Here is a 26707-nt window from a genome sequence, read left to right on the forward strand (position 1 = left end):
AATGGCTTCCCATATTACTCAGAGTAGAACCTACAGTCCTTACTTTTACAATGCCTCTTGTGATTTAAGTTCTCCGTACTTTTCTGGCCTCATTTTTTGGTTTTCTTGTCAGTTTCTCTCTCCTCTAGCCGAAGAGGGCAACTGCTGTTTTTCAACGCAGCAAGCATGCTTCTGCCTCAGGTTCTTTGTACTCTCTGTTCCCTCTCTGGAATGTTCTTCTGCCAATATGCTTTGTTCAAAGGATCTTCTCTCCATGATTACTTCCCTGGAAACGCTCTCTAAAATTCACCCCCCCTCCCACCCCGGAACATTTCTCATCTCATCGTTCTCATCATTCCTTCTTTATTATTATTATTATTATTATTATTATTATTATTATTATTTTATCTTAGCAAGCATCAGTAACACTATATATTTTTAAGTCTCATTATTTTCGTTAGGCTCACTACAGTGCACGAAGAAGACAGAAGTCCTATTCTCTATGTTACATCCCCAGCGTCCGCAATACAGTCTGACGTGTGGTGGGCGGCCTCGGAATATCTGGTAAACGAATATTGAGTGTATGATTGAGAGCCTACGGTTTTTAACATTTTACAGAAATAAAATTATTTCTAGATCATAAAGGAATTAATTTTTGTGTTTTGACAAGTAAATGTATTTTTTTCTGCCTGATATTAAATTCTACCAGAAGATGAGAACAACTAAATATAGCTTTGCCTTCTATGACAAATCTATTATCACTTAGGTTACTCTTAATCTTCTGTTTGTGTACATTGATGACAGTTATACCTGAGTCCACTTACAAATCTGGCACCATAATTTTAATTAATTCTATTATTCCTTTGCTGTCTTCAATGCCTCAGTTCACCAGACAGTGTAGACTCTAGATCACAGTGTGTCATATTATGTACTGAGCGTGTCCTTAACAATATAAAATGGTGATTGGTTTTCAGTGGACTGAAAAAAATGGCTGTATTTTGGTAGGGTGCGAAATATTCCATAACCACTTGGTGATAAACAAATCTCCATTACCTACTCTTGCCCCAACACTGCCATCTTCAATAATTACTTCTGTAGCTCTCATTTGCTTTTTGACTAAGAAGAGGTATTCAAAATCTAAGTATTTATTCCTTGAGATTTTATACATTATACGTTAACATTTTACCTTGAAATAATTTCAGATTACAGAAAAATAAAATTAGAAAAAGAATTCTTATGTATCTACCACCCATGTTCTCTAAATGTTAACATATTATCATGTCTGCCTTATCGTTCCTCCCATCTATATATGTATTATACATACAAAGCCATTTGAGAGGAAGTTGCAGACATATGCCCCTTTAGCCCTAAATATTTCAGTGCATATTGTTAAAAACAAGGATATATTCTTAGATAATCTCAGTATAATAATCAAAGCCAGGGATTTTTTTAATGCATTTTCTTTTAGACACAGCATTTCTAAAACTATATGTGTTGGTAACTGATACCATCCTGACTATTATGATGTCTATAATTTAATCTGTTTTCAAAGGAAGCAATATGTCACTGTTGCCTTTTGTTCTTATTTTATAAATTTTGCTTCAAATGATGTCAAAATGAAGCTTACTGCATCCTGACAATGGTTATATCACAGTGTTTCTTCCTTGTGAATTTAAAGTAGCAGATCAAAAGTTATTCAGAGACCTCCCAGAAATAACACATCTGTCTCAGTTTTTAGAATTACTATTTTTGGTCTGGTAATATTAGGGAAGACCCTTGGGATTCAAAGTTTTGTGATGAGTGATTTTGAATGTTCGCAGAGCTCTTTCTCCCCACATATTATGATGTGCTTTTGTTACTGTGAGGTCACGGTTCCCCCCCTCCCCCCAGCCAAGCACTGTATCACATCAGTGTTTATAGTGTCATGAACCCATGATGGTTTCTTTTCCTATTCTGCTCTTTTGGCTTTTTCTTCCCATCCCAATGGCTGCTGAAAAATTTCCTATGGCTTCTTTGTGAGCAGGTCTCAGCACATTTGCTAGCAAGATCCCCCCAAATATTTTATTTAAGAAAATGCAATATTTTGCTGGTTAGTCATCTTTTATTTTTTCTTTACCTTCCTTTTCTTCTTCTGGTAGGACTTACGGGTGGTAACAAATTTCTTGCCTCTAGTCTCATATTCCTGCATTATCTCCTATGGTTCCTTTATATCCCATTCACACCTATGTGATCAATTCCTTTCTAAATAAATCCTCATCAAATTAAAATTATTTCAATTTAAGTGTGCCATTTGTTTCTTAATAGGATCTTGGCTTATCCAATGCCTTAACTGTTTAAAAGCAAGTTTTCATTCGGTTTTCTAGTCCTTTCAGCCAAAATGATCCTAAGGGTATGATCTGTGTGTGTGTGTGTGTGTGTGTGCATAATCCTCTTAGAGACAAACCATATTTGTGAATATATATTTGTAACTATCCTGTATATTCAAATTTCATAACATTTTATGCATCACATAATCTTTTTATATGATATTAGTCTTTGGAGCTCTACTTCTTAATAATTGAAATCTTTTGCATGGTGGCTAATTATAACATAATTAAGTTTTCCTATTTGGAAACATTTAGGTCTTCCTAAACCTTCAAATTTCCACTATCATAAAGAATGTTTGTAAAATTATCTTATGTATAAGACTTTGGTGATAAATTCCCTAAAGTATGATTATTGAGTTAAAGTTTATAAGTATTTCATATTTATATTTGCTATGTTACAAAATTTCTTTCTAAAAGAATTAGAAAAATCTAGCCTTGCATAAAAATACCTATTTTGCTACATCTTAGCAAGCATTGTGTATTTTTGTTTTTTTTTCACTTTTTGCTACTTTATCAGAAGAAAAATATCTTAATTATTATGAATGTAGTTTAATTTATTTTCATACAAACATTTTCATTTTTTCTCCATCAATTTTCTTCTTTGTATAGCTTAGGAATTCCTTTATTTTTTCAAAAAGATTTTGTTTATTTGACAGAGAGAGACACAGCAAGGGAGGAAACACAAGCAGGGGGAGTGGGAGAGGGAGAAGCAGGCTTCTCTGAATAGGCAGCCCAGTGTGGGGCTCGATTCCAGAACCCTGGGATCATGACCTGAGCCAAAGGCAGATGCTTAATGACTGAGCCACCCAGGCTCCCCAGGAATTTCTTTAATTCTCTATTTCATGCAGTGAAGGAAAATTAAACCAGACCTTCTAAAAACCCTAGACTTTGGTTTTAATTTAGTTGAGTTTTAATCAACTAGGAAGATTTTGTTGACCCATAGATGCTATTTATAAAGAATTATTATTTGGAAGCTACTTAATTTTATATTGCTATAATCAAATGCTAGAATTTCTATTGACTAATTAAGCAGCTAGAGATCAAGCACGAGTCTAGTTTCCTATAATACAAAAATAATTTCTTTCTTCCGAGAAGTGTGAGTGATTCTGGTGAGGAGTGGTATGAAGGGGTGTCTGATTGAGTTGTTGGTTTATGGGGTTGAGTGCATTGGAGTTATTCAAGTGGTGTCATTCATCAAGGTGCTGAAGGAAATGTCTAGTTGTGTTTCACCAGCCAATGCAATTGGGAGGGAGATGTTTTGTTCAAAAGAAATCATAGTTAAAAACTAGTTCTTAGGGGCCCCTGAATTACTCAGTTGGTTGAGCTTCTGGCTCTGGGTTTCAGTTCCAGTCGTGATCTCAGGGTCATGAGATCCAGCCCTGTGTGGGGCTCTGTGCTGGGCATGGAGTCTGCTTGACATTGCTCTCTTTCCTTCTGTCCCTTCCTCCAATTGTGTGCAATCTGTCTCTCTTTAAAAAACAAAACCAAAAACTAGTTCCTAAAGAAAAAAAAAAAAAAAAAGGAATAATCCACAGAACAATATCCTTAATTCTCCATAGATTTTTTTTTTTTAAGATTTTATTTATTTATTTGACGGACAAAGATCACAAGTAGGCAGAGAGACAGGCAGAAAGAGGAGGAAGCAGGCTCCCTGCAGAGCAGAAAGCCCAATGCGGGGCTCGATCCCAGGACCCCAGGACCTCTGCTGAAGGCAGAGGCTTTAACCCACTGAGCCACCCAGGCGCCCCAATTCTCCATAGATTTTTAAAATAGAGAAATAAAGTAGTTTTTGATACCAATCTTCAGTTTTATCTTCAACAGGAATCAGTGTTCCTTTTCTTGAAGTTCCTGTAACTATTTTTAGTGTATCACAATTTTAAAATTTTCCACCTCTCCTATTTAATGCTTTGACCAAACTTACGAATGCATCATTTTTTGCACTTTTGTTTCTCACTTTTATTCCTATTCTTCTACCTTGCTCCATAACCCTGACATTCCTTTCCTTTTTCAAAGTAAATTTTTCTTTTTTGTGCAATTCTCTCCTTACATGCTCTTTTTCTCTGAAGCTTTTCCAAAGCTTGCAGAAGATTCTTTTGCAGACATGAACTCTATATATTCTTGAATTAGAATGAAAGGGCAAAGAAAAATGAAGTACCAGAGCCTTCCTAGCTGAGGGGTTTTCTTTGCTTTACCCAGTTGTTTGAGCGAGGGCCAGGCGGAAGCCTCTACAGGATAGGTAGAAGAATATCATGTGACATATGATACTTTTGGAATCTAGGCCTGTGTGGGGCTTAGCAGTTTCTTGTTCCCCCAGGCTTATAAGACCAACTGCAATTTCAGCCTGTGCAGGACTAGGAACCACTTTGTTCTAGGCTTCACTGGGACCGGTGGGATCAGCTAATTGCCCCAAATCTCTCTTTTCACTTGAGCTTAGCTCTCTTCTAAATGGCAGCTTCTCTGGTTATCTGTTTGTTCCGGTCCTTTCTCCCTATGCTCTGCATGCTGCCTGACCTGTTACTGCCCTTCTTGTCTGCCCTTTGCTTTCTGCCTAGGAAGCCCCTGCTGCATAGTGAATAAGCTCTCCCCTTAGTCTGTAACTCTCCATGGATCTTGCCCATCTCCGTGACTGAAATAAAAGCAGGTCTCCCTCAAGTGTGCTGCTCCCTTCACAAGCACTCCTCACGATGGGAGAAACAACAGGGAGGAAAGTAGAAACAATCTCTAATTTATTAAGCCTACTCACTTAAACTTTATTGTAAAAAAAAAAAAAAAATCACTCTCCTTTGAGGCTTACTCTCTTCAGATGCTAGCCATCCCCCTTACCAGTCATTGTCATTAACTGGTCCATATATCCACCTTCATCAACAACACTGGCCCCTGGCTCAGTCATTTCCTTCCCCCTAAAACTCATATCCACTCTTGGTCTTTCATATGTACTTTGTAAGCCCTTTCAACCATGAGGATGTATACTGATGTATACTGATATGAGGCCAAAATTCACTGACTGATTTTTTTTAAAGCTGCAAGACAGAAGTTTTGAAATACTAAAAATGGTAGTCTGTATGACTGTTTAGAAATATTCAGGGTCTGTAGGAGAATAAAACACTCCACCTCTTTGAACTGAGGAGTAGCCCAGTAACTTGCTGTGGCCAGTGAAACACAAATGGACCGATTGTGTTAATTTCATTCAAAAGCTTTAAGGGCCAATGAATGGGTCCTTACATTTTTTCTGCCTCTGAGGTTACGGAGATACAATGTAAATGTGCAATAGACTTGTTTTAAACTGCTGATATTTTCAACACAATTTAGCATGTACTGATGTGTGTATTGCAAAATAGAGATTATCCTCTCCTCAACAAAAAAACACGTTTCATCTAAAAGGTCTTTTCTTTTCTATCTAAGATAATCTATGCTAAAGACTGTGTTGTGTGTATGTATGTTGTGTGTGTTTCCTAGTTTTTGAGCATCAAAGTACATCGAATTTCTCCAAGATAAGGGAGCATATAAACAGTTTTCCTTTTGTGGGTAAGTTTTCCTATTACCTGCTTCAAATGGGAACCTTATTGGAACAGAGATAATTGATGATTATGTCATCCAATTATATCTTTCTTTTGTTATTTCAGGGACTGAAAAGATTTCCTCTAAAAAAAATATTAAAGACATTTCTTCTCTTTTCTTCCGTTGCTCCAAAATGTGTACATCCCTTCTTGGGGTGGAATGGTCAGAGCCATAGTAGAATACTTGATTTAGTAATTAAAGCACCAGCTCCAAGGCTCAGAAACAACCCTGATAATACTGATCAATTCCACATCTTCCTAAGAAAATAAAGAACTACCGTGTATCCAGTATCCAAAAAAAAAAAAAAAAAAAAAAAAAAAAAAAATCTCCTTGGCTTATAAATAAGATCACTTAAAGTCTTTCTGAATAAGGGCTAATATTTGGAATATAACATGAATGCTGACCTCTTCTTTAGTCCCCAGTTCTTATTTTCCTTATTCCAGAACTAGAACGATATTCTTATCCTTTTTTCCCCTCTTTGGTTGAAGCTCTTAAACATCACATCCTTTTTTCTTGAGGTTTCATTCACTGCTGCCTCAGTGGCAGGCTGGAGCTGGCTCCCACAGCCTCCTGAGACGGAGTGTATATTTCTTCCCCAATTCAGGCTTCACAATGAGCACAGTGACTTCAGCCATGGTGGTTGATTTACAGAGAAAATAAAACACACTGGCTTATACTATATTTATAGTATAAACATTTCATCCCCATATATATAACCATATGGATAATTTTCATTCAGGGCTTGAACCTAAACCACCTTCTGCTCTTCCGCTCCAGGAATCTCCCAGCATTCCATTTCTGCTGCTCATTCCCAAGGCCATATCCCCCTTGACGTAGTTTGGAACTGATTCATCCCTGAAATATTGGACCAAATACCCTACTCTGAGTTCATACTCCGAGATTCTCAGCTCACTGCTCTCTTACTTTCATTGCACCAATTTTTCAGAGCTCCAACCCATTTATTCTTCCACAAATGTGTCAGCCCTTTTCTGTCTATGCTTCTTTTTCTGACCAGCCTAGTCCTCACAGTCTTACACATCAGTTATTATATTTGTCTCCCTCAATCCCTTTAGGTCCTGTTAGATGTGGATCAATCAATCCCTAGAACCTGTGCACTGCAGGGTGGATGTGGATCAATCAGTCCCTGTAACCTGTGCACTGCAGGGTGTTGAATGTAGACGTTCAAGATGACACGGAGAAGCAAATCTGCGTATGTGTGTTTTGCAACCCAGGGGTTGGCAAATGTTTTCTGTAAAGATATATGTAGTAGATATTTGAGGCTTTGTGGGCCACATACCATCTCATGTTGTTTTCTTTTTTATGTGATACTTTACAAATGTAAAACTCTTAGCTGGGGAATTTATAAAAATAGTCCAGTGCCTGGGATTAAGAGCCACCGCCTGCTCTTACCTCAGACTGACCCACAGCAATGCTGGGTAATTCTTGTTGAAAGCCTCCATCTGCTCCCATTCTCCACAGCAGCTTCTCTTAATTTTGACCATCAGAAGGTTCCTATGCAACTCACCCTCTGCTTCAGCGTCATAGCAGACTGTACCTTACTATTCCTAAGTAGGTGTCTGCCTATCTGTTTTTCTCATCATGTTCTCACACACTTCTGTGGCTGCTGCCATTTCCAGTGGGTCAAGACCTTTTCATTTTGAAAGACCACCATGGACCCCAAAGTTTCAAAATACCACATAGCACATAATGTTCCCCCCATAAAAATACACTGAAGTGTACCCCAAAATATAAATAACTCTGCAAATCCCTGATGAGTTAGACAATGATTGGCAAAGTCACTGGCAAGGCAGTGTTCTCAAGCGCCCCAGCCATTCAGATATGGTCAGACCTCAGCAACATTACAGACTGTCTCCTGTCACCTTCCTGGTTGTTTGGAAGAGCCAAAATTGTGAAGACTAAACTCCTGAGCGCCAGACAGTTTCTATTTTAACAGTTCTGGAAAAGATAGTTAGACTTTCTGTCACTTCATACTTTTCACATGAGGTTCCTCCTGTCTAGAAGATTCTTCAACTACCCTCACCCCCTCATTACCTGGGTGAACCCTTCTTCTGGGATAACTGGATCAAAGTATAGAAACATTAAGTAAGGCATCAAGATGCATATCCTTGAATTATTTGTCAGAAATCTATATCATTTTAAACTCCCACTCAGAGTATGTGAATGAAAGTGCTCTTTCCACCAAATAGGGGACATATTTTTAGTATTGTGTTTCAAAATGTGTTACTTGAGTTGTTTCAGAAGAATGCTTAAATTCTGTAACTGCATACATGTCCGACCCCAATGCTTTATTCTGCGAATGTTTGATATGATATAATACTAGTGCTATACTAATACTAGTACTATACTAATAGTACTAATAGCTCCCATAATGCTTTACCTTGGTTTATTCTATGGAATTATTTCAGCACTTGGGGAAAAATCATTCTGGGCTTGTTATAAAATTTGCTTTGCTAGCCATGCATGGCACCTGAAACTGTGGGTATTTAAGTGATTACTTCTTGGGATGTGCTCATCGGAGTGCAAATGAGTTTGGCTCTGAACAGATTTTAGCAGGCGTTTGACAGCTTGGATGACTGGCACATTGTCATCTTCATAACACACCTAAAATGTAGAGTGCCAAAAATCACAAACAGGTTGGGTGTAGTTAAAGATCTGAGACCTTGTCCAACTTAGTTAATCATTTAAATCATAGCAGCAGAAATATGCCAGCTGTAATTAAAATTAGAGTCTGTGATGTAAAATATGATTATCTTACCTAGAGATATACATTTTTATTTTAATATTCCATGTTCATGTTAAAATGTGTGTTTGTAAGACTGGTGTGTGGTGTTGGATTGAAAATTGGTTGGTGGGACTGGAAACCTTCCTCTGACTGTTTTGAGTTTTGGTGGTTGTTGTTCTAGGGCTATAAACCTTGGAGAATTTTTATTGATGAGGAAAAAAATCCATTTGTGTTATATCATATGTAGATAGTAGACATTAATAAAACACAGCAAAGGAACCCTGACTGAGTCAGTGATTCATCACTATATAAAACACTCTTTTTTGGAGGTGTTAGGGTTTAGTAAAGAGGACTTTGCATCATTCTATATGTGTGAGTGTATGTATGTGTGTGTGTGTATGTATTAGTTGATATCCACAAGCTGTTGAAATACAAAAAGAGAACAAGGGCTCAGAAAGGTATAAGAATCAATCTTTTTAAAAAAAAAATTTGGTTTTCAGAAATTTCTATCATGTACATTGACTAGATGTTTTCATTCCTAGCACCAAAAGTTATCAATGTATGTCAAATACCTATTTTAAATTTCTTCTTCATTTTTTTCCCCCAGAGAGGTAACGTAGGAATTCCGACCAGTTGAAAACTGATAACCACAGATGTGAAAAAAGAGAAATCCGTGGAGGAAGGAGAAGCAGAAGAATCTGCTATCCTGAGAATCAAGGCCAAAAGTGTCAGCACGAGGGAAGAACGGATGCAGTTAAGAGGAATGGAGTGAAGAGGGCGCTAGACTTTGTATTAGGTAAACAGAGCTTCCCCCTTATTAGTGGTTTTGCTTTCGCACTTTCTGTTACTCTAGTCAGCCGCCCAGGAGGCAGTTGATCCTCCTTCTGACGAATCATCAGAAGGCTAATAGTAGACTAACGCTACACCAGGCTACGTCGCAATGCCTACGTCATCCACGTCCGTCAGGCGTTTGCTCATTTCGCATGGTCAGAAGACGGTGAGTACAGTACAATAAGATATTTTGAGAGAGACCATATTCACGTAACTTTAATTGCAGCATATTGTTGGAATTGTTTTATGTTATTACTAGTTACTGTTGTTAATCTGTTACCCTGCCTAATTTATGAATTAAACTTCATGGAATATGTTGGTAGAGTAGGTCTGTACCATCCCTGGTTTCAGGCATCCCCTGACGGACTTGGAATGTATCTCCTGGAAATAAGGGGGTACTGGGGCACCTGGGTGGCTCAGTGGGTTAAGCCTCTGCATTCGGCTCAGGTCATGATCCCAGGGTCTTGGGATCGAGCCCCATGTGGGGCTCCTTGCTCAGCGGGGAGCCTGCATCTCTCTGTGCCTGCTTCTCCCCCTGCTTGTGCTCTCCATTTCTCTCTGTCAAATAATAAATAAAATCTTAAAAAAAAAAAAAAAACTGCTGTAGTGATAGTACCTCTTTATCTTGTGCTTGCTATACACGTTATCTTGTACCACAGTGAGTTTTTAATTCTCTAATTTCCTTTTTCCAGACAAGGAGATTGAGACGCAGAGACTTGTCCATGATCTCGCAATGAGAAGGTGTTAAAGCAGAGACCAAAAGGCAGATTTTTTTTTTTAAATTCCAGTTTAATTAAGTGTTATATTAGTTTCAGGTGTATAGCATAGTGATATACATTACTCAGTGATCATCAGAGAAGGTGTACTCTTAATCTTCTTGACCTATTTCACCTGTCCTCCCACTCATTTGCCCTCTGGTATCAACCAGTTTGACTCTATAGTTAAAAGTCCGTTTTTGGTTTGTCTTTTTTTTTCCTCATTTGTTTCTTAAATTCCACATATGGAATTATTATTTGTTATTTGACTTATTTAACTTAGCATTAAACTCTTTAGCTCCGTCTATGTTGTTGCAGATGCCAAGATCTCATTATTTTTCATGGGTGAGTAATATTCCAGAAGGCTGATCTTCTCCCCCTCCCCTCCCCTCCTTTTCCTTCCTTCCTTCCTTCCTTCCTTCCTTCTTTCCTTACTTCCTTTCTTTCTTTCTTTCTATCTTTTTTGTGTTTCACCTCTGTGATCTCTCTTCGATTATACAGAAAACATGTCCATCTGATAGCTTGAATTATTTGAAATCTGGAATGCCTGTGACCGAGGTTTCTTAAACATGCTATAATTTATACATTCAAATGAGTTTTATTTTTTCCTACTATCATGTTAAGCAATTATGCATTAATCCCAAAACTGATTTATGATCTGGGTAGCCTTGGGAAACTTTCTTAATCTTTCTAAACTTTCATTTTCTCATGTGTAAGATGAAGATAATATCAACTTGCATGGTTGCCTAAAGGTTTACAGAGGATGTATATAAACACTATAGATACTCAAGAAATAGTTGCTAGTGATAAAAAGAAAACACAGCTTATATTCATTCGTTGCTATATATTACTGTTCAGTGCTTTACATGAAACATTCTTTTGATCACTTAGAATATTTTTAAGAAGATTACCATTTAAAATATCTATTAGTATTGCTCAAAGCATGTTCTAATTCATCTTCTGGAATGTTTACATTCGAGCAATCAGAAGAGCCAGTTTTCTAAACATGAAGCTTCTACTTCCCTGCTACTTCCCTGCTATATAGAGCCTTCCTTGTATGACCATTTTGTAGGCCTCTCTGAACCACCATAGACCCTGCCCCTGATCATGACGCTGTATTGTTTTATGGAGAGGTGGTTAAATGCCTATTAGTCTGGTAACAAATCACAAACTCAGAGGTTTAAAATAACACAAATTTATTATCTTTCAGTACTGTATGTTAGAAGGCCTGCACGAGTCCCACTGGACTAGAATCAAAGGGTTGGCTGGGCTGTGTTCTCTCTGGAATCCCTAGGGAGAATATTTTTCTGTGCCTTTTTCAGCTTCTAGAGGTTGCCCTGGCTTGCTGGCTCAAGGCCCCATTCCCCCATGTTCAAAGTCTGTAACATTAGGCCATACTTGCCTTCTGCTTGTTATATTTCTGGTTCTCCCTCTTTTTCCTCCCTCTTCCATTTGTAAGAACTCTTGAGATTACGTCAGGCCCATTTATATAATATGGGAAAATATCCTTATTTTAAGATCACCTGAATACTGACCTTCATTAGATGTGCAGCCTTAATTTTCCCTTGCCATGCAACATAATGTAGTCACAGAGTCTGGGGATTAAGATGCAGACATCTTTGGGGGCCATTATTATGCTTAACACAGGAGAGTGCATAAGAGGCAGTAGAAAGTCCTAGTTAGGAGCTTAATAATCTTACTTTAGGTTCTCCATGGAACAATCAGATAGCATTAACATATCCTTCACTAGCCTTGTTTTGTCTTCAGGGCTGCTTTGCAAATGGAGAGTTCCTTTTGCCAACAAAATTGTTTTATATAGCATTTGTGTACAGCAACATCTTCAAGGTATGTCAGTATTATAATCCCTAGTATATCTCAGTAATTTACCCTCGAAGAGACAGTGTGGTAGGGCAAAGGCATTCTTGAGAAGGATGGGTACTAAGTATCAACCAAGTCATTGCTCCGTGCATCCTGATCCCCATTGTTGTGGCTAGGAGAACAGGGTAAGGGGCAGATGAATCTAGGTTTAAGTTTCAATGTCAGCTATATGACCTTGAGCAAATATTTAAAGCCTTATAAACTGTAGTTTGCTCATATACAAAATAAAAATGTTAGTGCTTACTTATAGGATTGTTAGGAAATAAAATAATGCATGCAATGTATTTAACATAGTACCTGACTCAGAGGACCCCATTAGTGCGGGTGACTCACTGTTTTCATCTTTGTGAAGTTTAGTTCTCTTATCTGCAAGAAAGTGTTGGCCCAGATTCACCTAGCTCTAATAGTCTGTGGTTCTAGATACGGTTCTCCCTGTACAAAAGGATTAAACAAGTTAACTTTTGTTTTGTTTTATTTTTGGAGAGTGAGGTATGTAGATTTTAATTATGTATTAAATATCTCTTCTGTAAAGGTTTTATATCCATATAGGTTTTTTATTTTTATTTTTGTTTGAGATGGATCAGATAAAGTATATGTTTTTAAGATATTATCCTTTTTGTTTTAGGTTGCATACTTAATTGCATATTTGGCCATAGTATTCTTTTTTTTGGTAGTATTCTTTTTGATTAAAAAAGATAATCATGGGATTATCTGGGATGCCTGGGTGCCTCAGTCAGTTGAACATCCAATTTTCACTCAGATCAGGTCTTGATCTCAGGGTCATGAGTTTAAGCCCCATGATGGGCTCCATGCTGGGCTTGGAGCCTACTTAAAAAATAAAAAAACGAAAACCAAATGAAAACAAAACCAAAAAACCCAATTCCATTATTTCTGTAGCTGTGTCCTTTCTCTTCACATTAAATGTTATATATTTGCCTTTTCTCTTTGTTTTCTTTACCATTTTGGCTAGTGGTTTGTCTAATTAGCCTTTTTGTTTGTTTTTAAACCAGGTTTTACTTTTATTGACTCTCTCTTTTTTTTTTTAATATATCACTGAATTCTGCTTTTATTTTTATTTTATTTCTTATACTTTGTACTTTTTCTTATTCTTCTAATTTTCTTTCTTTTTTATTATGTTCAGTTAGCCAACTTGTAGTATATCATCAGTTTTTGATGTTGTGTTCTTTAATTTCTTGAGATGAGTAGCTAGTTATTGATTTTTATTCTTTTTCTAAAAAAATATATGAAGTAAACAATATACATTTTCTTCTGACTATTGCTTTGGCTGCATCCCACCAGTCTGATATGTAGAATTTTTATTATTGTTTAATTATAAGTATTTTGAAACTACCATTTTAAGAATTATAATTTATGTAAAATTTAGATGTATTTTTAAAAATTTCTAAATATATGGAGTTATTTTTTCATCTTTGAGTGCTAATATTGTATTAATTCAGTGATTGTGATCTGAATGACAGATATTCTTTGATATTTGTTGAAATTTGTCTTATTTTCTAGTAGAGGATCAAATTTTGTAAATCTTCTATAGGGCCTTGAGAAGAATGTGCATTCTTAACTGGTGTATATGAAAAGTTTGATACACCGCATACTGATATTTTTGTCCTTGATTTATCAATTAGTAGGAGGAGGTCATTAAAATATATCATATGATCTCCCTGATATGAGGAAGTGGTGATGCAACAGGGAGGCTTAAGTGGGTAGGAGAAGAATCAATGAAACAAGATGGGATTGGGAGGGAGACAAACCATAAGTGACTCTTAATCTCACAAAACAAACTGAGGGTTGCTGGGGGGAGGGGGTTTGGGAGAAGGGGGTGGGATTATGGACATTGGGGAGGGTATGTGCTTTGGTGAGTGCTGTGAAGTGTGTAAACCTGGTGATTCACAGACCTGTACCCCTGGGGATAAAAATATATGTTTATAAAAAATAAAAAGTTAAAAAAAAATATATATCATTATGGTTATGATATTATCAATTTATTTTTACATCTCAATTGAGTTTTGCTTACTATATCTTGAAGTTATTTTGTTAGGTATATACAAATTTATAAATTTTTGTCTTCTTGTGAACTTGTTAAATTATTAGTGTTTTCAATATATGACCTTCTGTATTTCATAATACTTTTTGGCCCTAAATTGCATTTTTCTCTGCTATTAATACAGTGCCTAAAGTTTTTGTTTATTTGTTTGTTCTAGGGCCAGGTTTCTTATTTCCCCCTTTACTTTCAACCTGACTGTGCCTTTGTATTTTGGGTGTTCCTCCTTTAAATATGTATAAGTGAATTTCTTTGTGTATTCAAACTTTGAGTTTGTAACCAGTCTATTTTTATCTTTATTGAAAATCTTGTTTTGTAATTGAAATATAATTGACCTATAACATTATATTAGTTTTAGGTATACAAGGTGATTTGCTACTTATATATAAGTCTAGTCAAATCCATCACCACACATTGTTTGCACATTTTTTTCATGTAAAGAACTTTTAAGATCTATTTTCTTAATAACTATCAAATATGCACTACAGATTGTTAACTATAGTCACCATACTGTATATTACATCTCTAGGGCTTATTTATTTGATAATTGGAAGTTTGTACCTTTGACCATCTTCACCTATTTTGCTCATCCTCCTTTTTCCACCTCTGGCAATCAGCAATCTGTTCTTTGATTCTGTGAGTTTTGTTTTAGATTCCAGATATAAGTAAGATCACATTGTATCTGTCATTCTCTGACTTATTTTGCTTAGCATGATGCCCTCACAGTCCATCCATGTTGTCACAAATGGCAAGATTTTTTTCTTTTTTATGGCTGAATAATATTCCATGGCATATGAAAATCTTTTCTACTGGAGAATTTGGTTCTTTTATATAGGCTTTTATTAATGGTATTTGGGGATTTATTTCTTATTTATTATTTTTATACTTTTGCTTTCCTCTTTAACATTTGGCAATAATGAGGGAACAAGAGTTGAGAATCAAGGGCAGAGGTTAGAGGAAGGCTGAATAAGCCACAAAGAGAGACAAATTCTGACCAGAAAGATAGGAAGAGGATCTGGAAAGGCACTGTCTTAGGGGCAAGTTGCTGAAGAAGTCCAGGTAGGAATGCATTGTCCGTGATACCAGATTGTACAGATTCTATGAAAGGTGAAAGTTTGGTGGTTAGAGGATTGCTGAATTATTTCCATGGAGTAGTAGAATCAAAAGTTTTGTGGGCACAGAAAAGGCCCAATATAGAATATAATCTTAGAGTGGAATATTTAGGATAGGGACAACTTCAGGATGGGAGAAGATACCTATCAAGGTGTAGGAGCACTGATGCAACAGAACAGAGGTCACTGATGGATCAAAGTCTTCAAGGCAATAAAAATCTCTACACTTCCTTCTGATGCAGATTTCTTTTTAAGAGTCCACGTAGAGACTGCACAGATAACATGCCTAATTACGATTTGGAAGAAGTGCAATATAAATGACGAGGGTGTCTCAATAGGCAGTGCTGATGAATCCATTAATTTGAGAATCATTGATCAAGCACTGTGAAGTTAATCCTGCAATGTGGGTTAGATCAGAGCATACATTAATAAATGCACTTGCACTTGACCTATAAAATGAATTATCAGCATGTCCCATAGGGCTGAGAAACTGGTGAGCTCTCTGAAGAATCATCACTATCACTAAGCCATTTTAAAGGCCTGGGTTTAGATTTTCATTAGGAGAAATATCTCTAAATGTCTTTCCTAATGAAAACCAAGTGCCTAATTTTTGCTAAAACAGACTCAAGGCAATTATTAAAGTTTTTGCTCTTAGAGTGAAAATAAAGTAATTTTACTCTACCTGTACCTTTTGTCACCTTTCCTTTGGGAAGTGACTGTGATTACCAATTTATTTAGCAAATATTTATTGAACAGTGAGAACAGTGTGACACTCATCCTAAATGACACTAGCTTATCACACAGAGGAGGGGGACACTAGCTTATCACACAGAGGAGGAGGTATTTACACTTTATTTAGGAAAAGAATACTTAAGCTAACTTAAGGAAACTTAAGGAAAGTTAAGGAAACTTAACTTTTAACTTTGAACTGTTAACTTTTAACTAACTTAAGGAAAAGAATACTTAAGCTAACTTTATCTAGGCATCTTATTTAAAGCACTATTTTAGGATAAAGGGTAGTTATCCATATTGCTGAGAGATTTGACTACTTAGGAAAAACTCTTTTCATCTCCTAGAACTCCCAACAATACGGTATTGAGAAAAACAAGGTTAAAAGGTGGCTGGATGCCTTTTGATATGACTACTTTCAAAAAAGAGGATTTGCTTTCTCTAAGGAAAATCCTTTTCTAGGATCTTTGCTTATAAAAAGTGAGTGGTTCCCCCAACCCACCTAGATATGGGGGAATTGCTTTATTCACTTTACATAATAAAATAACAAGAATTTCACTGTTCTCTCCTGGCAACTCAAGAAGGAGTTGTATTAGAGCTTGAGCACTGTTCGGGAAGAAGAAATATGGTGTTAAAAAGTCTTATAGAAAGGGAACATGGCTGAGGGTCAGGGCTGAAGGGAGAGAGTTGGTCAGAGAGATTACCTATTGCAGAATGGTTGAATGTATTTATGATATAAAGCATTCTACTTGAAGTTGGTTTTTGATCTGTGATATAATATGATTTTTTTCCATAATCCTTAATAAAAGTCAGTTTTACACAGCAGCCCTTATTTAATGATGCTTTTGGTAATGAAGGACTAGGAGCTCTCTCCCATGCTTGTGACAAAGTAGGAATGAAGAAGATTTCACCTGGAGGTCAGAGGGCAAGGGGGGTAATTTTGATTTTGGGAGGACTAGGAATTGCAGAGAGGAAGCCCTTTGGGAACACATGAAGTATTGTGGAGGGGCTAGTCTTCTCACAGAAAATGGAATGATAGCAGAGTGATCTATTTTACAAAAACATGATTCCTGCTTCCTGAATGCCAGAGAATTTGGGGATAACTGGCTTACACTAGAAATGCTGGTAGCAATGTCAGCTGGTTATAAGAACTTATTCAATTCCAAGGAGCCCAGGAAAAAACCAGACCTTGAAACTTGTAGGAATTGAATCACAAATAGCAGATTTTTTCAAAAAGGTAAATGAGCACATTATATTTCAGTGTAAATCCATTCTAATATTAACATTTTCCTGTCTAGTTAGCACTTCTTTTTCAAACCATATTCAGCTGTAGGGAAACTTAATAGGTCAAATCATGTTCTATACAGTAAGAATAGTTTCATTCTTTTGAGAACTTTAATGGCTTATGGTTCAAATGAAGTCAGACTATATCTTAGCACTGTGTTGCATTCTCAGTAGCTTTTAGCAAAAGATGCCCATGCAGAATGTACACTCAATCATTGGGATTAACATTTGCCAAACACATTAATGATGTCTTCCAGTGTGAATTATTATTTTGATACTTTTCTTGGCTAGTGTTTCTCATGATATAATTATCCATGCAGCCATGTAAGAGAAAGTTAGGAAGTCATGATGTGTCTGATAAAACTTGGGAGGAGAACAGCAGAACAGTCACGAGGGAACAGGCTTTGGAGTCAAAGTGGGTGGGTTGAAATACTGGCTCTGTCTCTCACCTGCTGTGACTGTGGATGACTTACTCATTCTCGTTGCTCCTCAGTTTTGTTTTGTTTTATCTTTATAAAGAGAGGATTAAATAAATTAACTTGCACATAGTATGTGCATAATAAATGCTAGCTTCCATAGAAGGTGATTCTTGATGGTATCCAAAGAAGTCATCCAACCATTTAATGCCTGTTGTATATCTAGCATGTGCCAGGATCTGTTAGACTATGGAGGTATGAAGGGGAGACACTAACCCCACTCTTTTAAGGCTTCATAGGCTTTAGATTTTTGGGAGAGCCTAAGGCTAAGACATTCTCTCTTCTGTGGCTTCATAATCAGTAAGAAATGGGAGAGAATGAATTGGGATCCAAACTTTATCCTTGGAAGCTCAACATCTCCATAATAGAGGATCCCTGGTAGAGAGAAATGGGCAAATGGGGCATCCTAAGTTCACCTATCATTCCTTTTTAGACTGAACAGCAGAGGGAACCCTTCCTTCCCTGCTGAGAGGAGGACCCTGCCAAGGTGGGCTTCCTTCATGCAGGCAGGAAGTGAGGAAAACATCTGTCTTGGTGAACAGCATTGAAGAGGCTGATTCAAAAGAACCTCACCCAAATGTGGGTGGATCTTGGTCTAATCTCACCATCATAATAAAAAATTTCTTTTGTAACATCATAAATGTGCCTACGTGTGCAGTGGTAAATTCAAGAGAGTGGATTTTGTATTAAAGGAATCTCGATTCATGTTTATTAATGGAGAGGTTGTAGAGCAGGACTGGTGTTTGTTTCATTTATTTAGCACTTGTGACAAGATGGCTCTGGGCCTGGCTGGTGCGAGGGCATTGCTTTATTGATTAAATAATGTGATGAAAGGGAATGGTGCTTATGTGTTGAGAGATTATTGCCAGAGACACTTGGCCAACAAAGTGCTGAAAGGAGAGCAGTGTGACACTTTCACTGTAAGTAATTAGTAGCCAGTTGGAACTGAAACACAGTATCCTGGGGAAAGTTCCACTTAATGCTTCAGGTTTGCATTTTTGAAGGCATGCGGAATCATACATTTTGTTTCCCAACTGAGCTCATTTTTTGACTCTCAATAATAAAAAATAAACATCTGAAACTACAGTGATATAAAACATTATATTTGAAATTGCACAAAAGGAAACAGTCCACTTTTATGGAAAAGGGAAACAGTTCTATTCTCAGGAATCGTATATAAAGCAGTAAAAAAATTTCAACAATGCATTTATTACATTACTTTATTGAAGATCTAAAAAAAAGTCTACAATTCTCAGAAATGTTATAGGGTCTATGTGAAGTGGATGTGTTTGTTCATATATTTATGCGAGAAAACAGGACTGGACTGCTCAAGAGTATAACCTGACATTTGTCAATTGGCCTATGGAATGATTTGAAGGATAAATATTTTGCCAAGAAAGATGGTGATCTCTGAGACTCCAAGGCATTAGTGGATTTACTTCAAGTGATGAGACTGGGATTTACTCTCTCCTTATGTATGTAATCTAGCCCTACTGGAAAGGAATGCACGGAGCATTTGTTGCTCCTTTGATAAAACTGACCTCTGTCCCGCCATTTCTATTACATCAGCACTTCCGAGTATTGCTTCTAACTTTCTGTTCTTCATCCTTAATTTTTTTTTTTTTAATCTCTCTTCTTGAATTCTTTATTTCCCTTCCTTCTCCCTCTTTCTCTTCCTTAGTAAATAGTTAAAACAAGGACTCTGGAGGCTGTCTTCTTGTTTTCAAATCCTGGTCCTATGACATATTAGCTGTGTGACCTTGGGAAAACCACTTGATCTTTCTGTACCTCAGTTTCCTCATTTGTAAAATGGTGATAATAATAGTATTCAACACAAGCGATTATTCTAAGGATAAATGTTTGAAGTATTTAAAATGCTTCAATCGGTCAAGATGGCGGAGAAGTAGCAAGCTGAGACTGCTTCAGCTAGCCGGAGATCAGCTAGATAGCTTATCTAAAGATTGCAAACACCTGAAAACCCATCCGCAGATCGAAGAGAAGAAGAACAGCAATTCTGGAAACAGAAAAACAACCACTTTCTGAAAGGTAGGAGCGGCGGAGAAGTGAATCCAAAGCGACGGGAAGATAGACCCCGGGGGGAGGGGCCGGCTCCCGGCAAGCGGCGGAGCAACCGCGCACAAAATCAGGACTTTTAAAAGTCTGTTCCGCTGAGGGACATCGCTCCAGAGGCTAAACCGGGGCGAAGCCCACGCGGGGTCAGCGTGGCCTCAGGTCCCGCAGGGTCACAGAAGGATCGGGGGTGTCTGAGTGTCGCAGAGCTTGCGGGTATTGGAACGGGAAAGCCGGCTACAGAGACAGAGCCGACAGTAAGCTCGCAGCTCGGTGTTACCTTGAACCGGTCGCAGGCTCGGTGAGCTCGGAGCGCGGCCGGAGGTCAGGCAGACGGGAGTAACGGGCGCTGTTCTCTGAGGGCGCACTGAGGAGTGCGGCCCTGGGCTCTCGGCTCCTCCGGGCCGGAGACCAGGAGGCCGCCATTTGTGTTCCCGTCCTCCGGAACTCTACGGAAAGCGCTCAGGGAACAAAAGCTCCTGAAAGCAAACCCGAGCGGATTACTCACCCCGGCCCCGGGTAAGGGAGGTGTAATTCCGCCTGGGGCAAAGACACTTGAGAATCACTACAACAGGCCCCTCCCCCAGAAGATCAACAAGAAATCCAGCCGAGACCAAGTTCACCTACCAAGGAGTGCGGTTTCAATACCAAGGAGAGCAGCAGAATTCCAGAGGAGGAGAAAGCCAACCACGGAACTCACGGCTTTTTTCCTGTGATTTTTTTTTAGTCTTGCAGTTAATTTAATTTTTTCTTTTTCACTTTTTTTTTTTTTTTTCTTCTCGCCTTCGGGTAAAATTTTTTTTTTTTTTAACTGTTACCTTTTTCCTTTTTAACGATTTTTTACTAGTTTATCTAATATATATATTTTTTCTTTTTTACATTTTTCTCAGGTGTTTTCTTTTTTAAAAAAAAAAATTTTTTTTTTTTCTTTTCTTTTTTTTTCTTTTCTTTTTTCTTTTTTTTTTTTTCTTTCTTTCTTTTTGAACCTCTTTTTATCCCCTTTCTCCCCACTCACGATTTTGGATCTCTTCTAATTTGGTTAAAGCATATTTTCCTGGGGTCTTTGCCACCCTTTTAGTATTTTACTTGCCCCTTCATTTACTCTTATCTGGCCAAAATGACGAGATGTAAAAATTCAACGCAAAAAAAAGAACAAGAGGCAGTACCGAAGGCTAGGGACCTAATCAATACAGACATCGGTAATATGTCAGATCTAGAGTTCAGAATGACAATTCTCAAGGTTCTAGCCGGGCTCGAAAAAGGCATGGAAGATATTAGAGAAACCCTCTCGAGAGATATAAAAGCCCTTTCTGGAGAAATAAAAGAACTAAAATCTAACCAAGTTGAAATCAAAAAAGCTATTAATGAGGTGCAATCAAAAATGGAGGCTCTAACTGCTAGGATAAATGAGGCAGAAGAAAGAATTAGTGATATAGAAGACCAAATGACAGAGAATAAAGAAGCTGAGCACAAGAGGGACAAACAGCTACTGGACCACGAGGGGAGAATTCGAGAATTAAGTGACACCATAAGACGAAACAACATTAGAATAATTGGGATTCCAGAAGAAGAAGAAAGAGAGAGGGGAGCAGAAGGTATACTGGAGAAAATTATTGGGGAGAATTTCCCCAATATGGCAAAGGGAACGAGCATCAAAATTCAGGAGGTTCAGAGAACGCCCATCAACATCAATAAGAATAGGCCCACACCCCGTCACCTAATAGTAAAATTTACAAGTCTCAGTGACAAAGAGAAAATCCTGAAAGCAGCTCGGGAAAAGAAGTCTGTAACATACAATGGTAAAAATATTAGATTGGCAGCTGACTTATCCACAGAGACCTGGCAGGCCAGAAAGAGCTGGCATGATATTTTTAGAGCACTAAACGAGAAAAACATGCAGCCCAGAATACTATATCCAGCTAGGCTATCATTGAAAATAGAAGGAGAGATTAAAAGCTTCCAGGACAAACAACAACTGAAAGAATTTGCAAATACCAAACCAGCTCTACAGGAAATATTGAAAGGGGTCCTCTAAGCAAAGAGAGAGCCTACAAGTGGTAGATCAGAAAGGAACAGAGACCATATACAATAACAGTCACCTTACAGGCAATACAATGGCACTAAATTCATATCTCTCAATAGTTACCCTGAATGTGAATGGGCTAAATGCCCCTGTCAAAAGACACAGGGTATCAGAATGGATAAAAAAACAAAATCCATCTATATGTTGCCTCCAAGAAACTCATTTTAAGCCCGAAGACACCTCCAGATTTAAAGTGAGGGGGTGGAAAAGAATTTACCATGCTAATGGACATCAGAAGAAAGCAGGAGTGGCAATCCTTATATCAGATCAATTAGATTTTAAGCCAAAGACTATAATAAGAGATGAGGAAGGACACTATATCATACTCAAAGGGTCTGTCCAACAAGAAGATTTAACAATTTTAAATATCTATGCCCCCAACGTGGGAGCAGCCAACTATATAAACCAATTAATAACAAAATCAAAGAAACACATCAACAACAATACAATAATAGTAGGGGACTTTAACACTCCCCTCACTGAAATGGACAGGTCATCCAAGCAAAAGATCAGCAAGGAAATAAAGGCCTTAAACGACACACTGGACCAGATGGACATCACAGATATATTCAGAACATTTCATCCCAAAGCAACAGAATACACATTCTTCTCTAGTGCACATGGAACATTCTCCAGAATAGATCACATCCTCGGTCCTAAATCAGAACTCAACCGGTATCAAAAGATTGGGATCATTCCCTGCATATTTTCAGACCACAATGCTCTAAAGCTAGAACTCAACCACAAAAGGAAGTTTGGAAAGAACCCAAATACATGGAGACTAAACAGTATCCTTCTAAAGAATGAATGGGTCAACCGGGAAATTAAAGAAGAATTGAAAAAAATCATGGAAACAAATGATAATGAAAATACAACGGTTCAAAATCTGTGGGACACAATAAAGGCAGTCCTGAGAGGAAAATATATAGCGGTACAAGCCTTTCTCAAGAAACAAGAAAGGTCTCAGGTACACAACCTAACCCTACACCTAAAGGAGCTGGAGAAAGAACAAGAAAGAAACCCTAAGCCCAGCAGGAGAAGAGAAATCATAAAGATCAGAGCAGAAATCAATGAAATAGAAACCAAAAAAACAGTAGAACAAATCAACGAAACTAGGAGCTGGTTCTTTGAAAGAATTAATAAAATTGATAAACCCCTGGCCCGACTTATCAAAAAGAAAAGAGAAAGGACTCAAATAAATAAAATCATGAATGAAAGAGGAGAGATCACAACTAACACCAAAGAAATACAAACTATTATAAGAACATACTATGAGCAACTCTACGGCAATAAATTTGACAATCTGGAAGAAATGGATGCATTCCTAGAAACATATAAACTACCACAACTGAACCAGGAAGAAATAGAAAGCCTGAACAGACCCATAACCAGTAAGGAGATTGAAACAGTCATTAAAAATCTCCAAACAAACAAAAGCCCAGGGCCAGATGGCTTCCCGGGGGAATTCTACCAAACATTCAAAGAAGAACTAATTCCTATTCTCCTGAAACTGTTCCAAAAAATAGAAATGGAAGGAAAACTTCCAAACTCATTTTATGAGGCCAGCATCACCTTGATCCCAAAACCAGACAAGGATCCCACCAAAAAAGAGAGCTATAGACCTATATCCTTGATGAACACAGATGCGAAAATACTCAACAAAATACTAGCCAATAGGATTCAACAGTACATTAAAAAGATTATTCACCACGACCAAGTGGGATTTATTCCAGGGCTGCAAGGTTGGTTCAACATCCGCAAATCAGTCAATGTGATACAACACATCAATAAAAGAAAGAACAAGAACCATATGATACTCTCAATAGATGCTGAAAAAGCATTTGACAAAGTACAGCATCCCTTCCTGATCAAAACTCTTCAAAGTGTAGGGATAGAGGGCACATACCTCAATATCATCAAAGCCATCTATGAAAAACCCACCGCAAATATCATTCTCAATGGAGAAAAACTGAAAGCTTTTCCACTAAGGTCAGGAACACGGCAGGGATGTCCATTATCACCACTGCTATTCAACATAGTACTAGAGGTCCTAGCTTCAGCAATCAGACAACAAAAGGAAATTAAAGGCATCCAAATCGGCAAAGAAGAAGTCAAATTATCACTCTTCGCAGATGATATGATACTATATGTGGAAAACCCAAAAGACTCCACTCCAAAACTGCTAGAACTTATACAGGAATTCAGTAAAGTGTCAGGATATAAAATCAATGCACAGAAATCAGTTGCATTTCTCTACACCAACAGCAAGACAGAAGAAAGAGATATTAAGGAGTCAATCCCATTTACAATTGCATCCAAAACCATAAGATACCTAGGAATAAACCTAACCAAAGAGACACAGAATCTATACTCAGAAAACTATAAAGTACTCATGAAAGAAATTGAGGAAGACACAAAGAAATGGAAAAATGTTCCATGCTCCTGGATTGGAAGAATAAATATTGTGAAAATGTCTATGCTACCTAAAGCAATCTACACATTTAATGCAATTCCTATCAAAGTACCATCCATCTTTTTCAAAGAAATGGAACAAATAATGCTAAAATTTATATGGAACCAGAAAAGACCTCGAATAGCCAAAGGGATATTGAAAAAGAAAGCCAACGTTGGTGGCATCACAATTCCGGACTTCAAGCTCTATTACAAAGCTGTCATCATCAAGACAGCATGGTACTGGCACAAAAACAGACACATAGATCAATGGAACAGAATAGAGAGCCCAGAAATAGACCCTCAAATCTATGGTCAACTCATCTTCGACAAAGCAGGAAAGAATGTCCAATGGAAAAAAGACAGCCTCTTCAATAAATGGTGCTGGGAAAATTGGACAGCCACATGCAGAAAAATGAAATTGGACCATTTCCTTACACCACACACAAAAATAGACTCAAAATGGATGAAGGACCTCAATGTACGAAAGGAATCCATCAAAATCCTTGAGTACACAGGCAGCAACCTCTTCGACCTCTGCCGCAGCAACATCTTCCTAGGAACAACGCAAAAGGCAAGGGAAGCAAGGGAAAAAATGAACTATTGGGATTTCATCAAGATCAAAAGCTTTTGCACAGCAAAGGAAACAGTTAACAAAATCAAAAGACAACTGACAGAATGGGAGAAGATATTTGCAAACGACATATCAGATAAAGGACTAGTGTCCAGAATCTATAAAGAACTTAGCAAACTCAACACCCAAAGAACAAATAATCCAATCAAGAAATGGGCAGAGGACATGAACAGACATTTCTGCAAAGAAGACATCCAGATGGCCAACAGACACATGAAAAAGTGCTCCATATCACTCGGCATCAGGGAAATACAAATCAAAACCACAATGAGATATCACCTCACACCAGTCAGAATGGCTAAAATCAACAAGTCAGGAAATGACAGATGCTGGCGAGGATGCGGAGAAAGGGGAACCCTCCTACACTGTTGGTGGGAATGCAAGCTGGTGCAGCCACTCTGGAAAACAGCATGGAGGTTCCTCAGAATGTTGAAAATAGAACTGCCCTATGACCCAGCAATTGCACTATTGGGTATTTACCCTAAAGATACAAATGTAGTGATCCAAAGGGGCACATGCACCCGAATGTTTATAGCAGCAATGTCCACAATAGCCAAACTATGGAAAGAACCTAGATGTCCATCCACAGATGAATGGATCAAGAAGATGTGGTATATATACACAATGGAATACTATGCAGCCATCAAAAGAAATGAAATCTTGCCATTTGCGACAACATGGATGGAACTAGAGCGTATCATGCTTAGCGAAATAAGTCAAGCAGAGAAAGACAACTATCATATGATCTCCCTGATATGAGGAAGTGGTGATGCAACATGGAGGCTTAAGTGGGTAGGAGAAGAATAAATGAAACAAGATGGGATTGGGAGGGAGACAAACCATAAGTGACTCTTAATCTCACAAAACAAACTGAGGGTTGCTGGGGGGAGGGGGTTTGGGAGAAGGGGGTGGGATTATGGACATTGGGGAGGTATGTGCTTTGGTGAGTGCTGTGAAGTGTGTAAACCTGGTGATAAAAATATATGTTTATAAAAAATAAAAAGTTAAAATTAAAAAAAAAAAAAAAAGAAACAAGATAGTACATGAATGGTGTAACAGCCTCCAAAGCAAAAAAAAAAAAAAAAAAAAAAAAAAAAAAAAAAATAAAATGCTTCAATCATTCTTGACACATAATAAGTGCTGTTATACGTCATATGCTTTTATACACTAATGAATACACTGGTTTGATTCCCACTCACTCAAAAAATATGTACTGGCTGCCTAAGACCTGCAAAATGATACAAGGGGTTCAAGGTGTTCTATTATTTGGCTACAAACTGTCTTTTAAAAGTATTTTTTTCATGTATGCTCCACATACTCCATATTTTGGTCATTTGCCACAGCCTGAATTTATCATATATTTTCCTACTTCTCCAAACTACTCACTCAGCCAGAAATGGCTCCATTTCTTCTTCTTTTCTGCTATTCAGAAGATGAACACCTATGTTTTTATTACTTATCTAAAGAGGTTGAATACTACAGGTACATTAAAAGTTTCCTGTGTTGTCTGTTCTTATTTAATATGATTGTGGGAAGCCAGATAATAGTTCCTCTCTCCCAAATGTCCACATCCTAATCCCTGGAGCTAGTGAATGTTACCTTACATTGCAAAGACTTCGCAGATGAGATTAGAGTCTTCAGATGGGGAGATGATTTGGATTATTCACAGGGCCCTGAGTGCAGTCCCAAGTGTTATTATAAC

At 37.6% G+C, this 26707-nt stretch overlaps 1 long non-coding RNA gene across 2 annotated transcripts in view; it reads left to right on the forward strand.

Annotated features, from left to right (window-relative positions):
• The first annotated feature begins 444 nt into the window (after positions 1 to 444).
• Positions 445 to 26707, forward strand: part of LOC309871264 — a 51013-nt gene continuing 24750 nt past the window's right edge. For both annotated transcript variants that reach the window (XR_014315152.1, XR_014315153.1), the window contains exons 1-2: positions 445 to 543; positions 9254 to 9442. This is a non-coding gene — a long non-coding RNA (uncharacterized lncRNA). The remainder of the gene's footprint in view (positions 544 to 9253; positions 9443 to 26707) is intronic.

Source organism: Mustela nivalis (assembly GCF_964662115.1).
Source record: "Mustela nivalis genome assembly, chromosome: 8".
Classification (NCBI taxonomy): domain Eukaryota; kingdom Metazoa; phylum Chordata; class Mammalia; order Carnivora; family Mustelidae; genus Mustela; species Mustela nivalis.